Source organism: Cucumis melo, chromosome 10, assembly GCF_025177605.1.
Source record: "Cucumis melo cultivar AY chromosome 10, USDA_Cmelo_AY_1.0, whole genome shotgun sequence".
Lineage (NCBI taxonomy): Eukaryota > Viridiplantae > Streptophyta > Magnoliopsida > Cucurbitales > Cucurbitaceae > Cucumis > Cucumis melo.
Window position 1 is genome coordinate 13,840,141 of NC_066866.1, and position 4,058 is coordinate 13,844,198.

The window sequence follows — 4,058 nt, forward strand, 5'->3', positions numbered from 1 at the left end:
TCATGTTAGATGAGCCTTCTTGCGATGCAAAATCTCGGTACCAATGGAAAGTGTCGCAAAACCTTCTGCATAATTTTTCCCCTCTGTTATGGCTAACCTTGTAATGAGGCCCACCACAAGTTGGACAATGTTGCAAATCCTTAAACTCCTTCTAGTATAATAAACAGTCGTACTCACATGCATGAATAGTCTCGTATCCCAGGCTCAAGTCATGCAATTTTCGTTTGGTTTCGTAAAATGAACTAGGGATAGTGGTACTACACATTGGAAATGCACATTTTAATATCTTTAACAACATGTTGAAGGACTTGTTACTTAATAACTTGTAGAAATACAAGTTATTGTAACCTCTTTTATAGAATAACGAGGCCAAAATGTAGAAGAAGCGTATTAAAACATCATGATTATGTTGAAAAAGCATAAGTATTAGAAATACACTTTACGTAAGCATCCATGTCTGTTTTACCGTGTTTCAGTGTCTTAACATAGGAATAAAAGTAAAAGAAGAAATTAGTGAATCAGGATATCGTGCAAGAGCTACGCGAGAAGAGCCCGTTTGGAAAAAACCAATACTAGACGAAAAACTTCATCATTACGCAAGGACGATTCACGAGAAGACAAGAATGGTAGTTGGGAATGATGTAACTTGACAATGGCGGCTTTTGACACTGATATGACCAGAAGAATTGAAGTTTCCTGCCGAAAGTTGCCTATATAAAGGACAAATCACAATGAAGGAAGAGAGGACAAGTGAGTGAGAGCTTAGAGTTTGAAGGAAAGGAAGTCCATTTCCCACTTCCCCTAACTTGTAAACATTTTCCCTTTTCTTTTCTTCCCATTTTTGTATTCTTTGTAATATATGTTGATCATATTGTACAATGGCCGAATGCCTACATTCTTTAATATATATTACATGTTTATATCTCTTCTTTCCATTCATCTCTACACTATTCACCTGTCAATGTGTTATTTGTAGTTTAGTCTTGTGATAAGTTCTCGATAAGTTGCTTTTCTTATAATTTTTATCGCATTAGTTGAGCTATTTTCATCACCTACCCAGTGCTTATTGCCAACTACCCGAGAGGGCAAGTAGCAAGGATATGCCTAATGCGTTTCAGGAGGAGTTTGGAGACAAACTCCACCTTGACAAGATAACTTCCATCATCTGTACCCCGGAAAGAGGACAAGTGTGTGCAATAGGCGCTGAGAGGTTGCTATCCTTAATCGCAAAGCTCTATACATTTTATAAATAAATTCTTCTAGATATATCCCACCTAACTAGGTTGAGTCATTTTTACCCTAAAAGGAGGACAAGTGTGGTGTATAAAGACTCTGAGAGGAGCTCGCCTTAATCATAAACTAGTTATGAGAGTCATATCACATCAAAACTTTCATGGTCCAATCACTTAGTCATGCATAGACATTCCTTCACTCATTCATCATATACAAGTTAGTTCGCATCGCCATGTCACATCCATCTAATTCTTCTTTACAGAATCTCTAGAGTACAGTGGTTCTAGTTTCGTGTACATTAATTTATTCATTATTCATTATTCTTTTATACTGCCTAATTGATGAGCAATTCCTAGAACTAATTGTTGATATCAGTTCCCTATTTTCGACCTTGGATCATTTGGGTAAACCTACCATTTCACTTATACTTGGGCAAGCAATAAAAAAAACTTTTATATGATAAGGACTTAGCTTTAATATGACGAATAGAGACATTAAGAGTATGTCACATGCAATGATCATGTATGAGCACATAATGAAGAGATTCACAAGAAGCATTTCGTATGCAATGATCTTAAATCAATGACATATTATGGAATATAGTTTACCATACAAACTAAGTCTGAACGCACTCAATCTGAGTAGAGTCACATTACATGCATTATCTTAACCAACAAATTCAGGGAGGAAAATTTAGAACAATTGAAGTATAGCTTACTATGTGCTTCATTCAATAAGTCCTAAAATATGTTTGTTGTCTTAGATCTACCCCACTATTAAACGACATATCATTCTCTAAACCTTCCTCCGTTTCTTCTTCGTGTACAATCGAAGGTTGTAAATCATAAAGCGTACCCTGCATTTCGTTTTTTTTTTTTCAAAAATAGGGTTATTGCTAGTTCCTTCACGAAAGGGTCACTGTGAAGGGACAAAATCCCTTTGCACAGCGGAAGAATTACAGAGACCTTAAACCAATTTTAATTGGAACTTAAAAATGCCACTACATTGGTAAAACTTAATTTAATTATGGCTAAACGTGTTTTTTTTTTAAATTATACAGAAGAAGAACTTACGCACGTTGACAACTTTGAATCTACCAAACACCAATTTGAGGCACCACCACTTGAAAACTTTCCTATTCTCTGGATTGAGATGGTTTGTGGGAACCAAATTGGAAGAGAGAATTTTTCCATAGAGAAAAAAAACTTTCAGAGAGAATGGGAGAAACTTACGTACATAAAAAGTCACAGAAAAGTTCTGTGAATGCGTACCCGTAACTCCATCTTCTTCATTCTGAAGGAGAGGGAAGTTGAGAGAAAAATGGGGACGTGGGAAAACCACCAACGTTCCTTATTAATTTAATAAATTAATATTAATATTAAAATAAATAAACAATTAATTAAATCGTATTTAATTAATATTTTATTTAAATCATATTTAAATGAATATCTCTTGCATAACCTACCGTTTTAATTTAATTAATTTAATTAAATCAAATTTAATTGAATCAAAATAAACTAAACTATTAATTAATTCTCCAATTAATTAATTTCTAAATTAAATATCTTATATTTAATTTAATCCAAATTTGAATCATATTTAAATATGAATTTCTCTCATAACCTATAGTTTTAATATGTATTAGATATACATTAAATTTTAATCTATAGTTTTAGTATCAATCTAATTCACATTAAATTGATATTTGACTTATTCAAATATTTTATTCTCTCATAAATTAATTTTGAATCATATCCAAAATTAAATTTATATATTAAAGTCTAATTAAAATATAAACTTTATATTATAATGTATCACCATAATTCCCAAAGTAAATTTGAACATTTAAAATTACAACCAATATAAATAAATCCCATTACCCTTTACGAGCTAGGAAGGGGACCTAGTGGACTTATAGATCAGAAGCTACAACGATATGAGATTAATTGGCTAAACTCATTAACCACATTAACAATATTCGTTGACTGTATGTACACTCCACTAAAGACTCACAACTGAAGTTAGTGGATATATTTATATATCCATGGATATAGACCTCTACTAGTAAGTTAGTCTTTCACAGATGTTCGTAACACCAGTTGGGTCAAATTACCGTTTTACCCCTAGGTTACTTCTAGTCCTTAAATACCAGTGCTCCTCTAATGAACAACCTATTTATGGTCCAACCACTGAACAGAAATCCCTCTCGTGCCATAGAGAGGGTAGGGCTCTTTGTTTAAGTCTCGAATACACCATTTAAGGGAACACTTATCTATTTACCTAAAGTTGAGAAGAAGTGAGTTCCATCTTGTGTGATTATGTTTCCAACTATCCACTAGATCTTGTCCCCAAAATGATAAACATATTGAGTTGGCAATCTAACCACTCTCACCCGTACAAATCAAAGAACAATCCCTCGTGAACGGGAGTTTATAATACACTCAGGAAGTTACCTAGGTCTTCCTAATGAAATAGAAACCCAATTAGTTAACGAAGTTACATCTAGTGATTACTATTTCGTGGCTTGGTCTTGTGCAAACTCATTGCATAGGATACCCTCCCTCATATGTTGCATACATGAACGCATTGGATCAATGTGTTTGTATTAAATACAAAGTGAACCGTATCCATAGTGTTACTAGGATAAAGTATCCAACCTTAACCCTATACTATAGACCCTTTAAGCTGATCTTGAACATTGATCCCCATATGTCTCTATATATTATTCAAGACTCATCAAACAACTTATAATGTTAGTTTTTTGGATTTAGGTTATTAAGAAAAAACTAATAATATAATCATTAACACTTATTGAAATTATAATA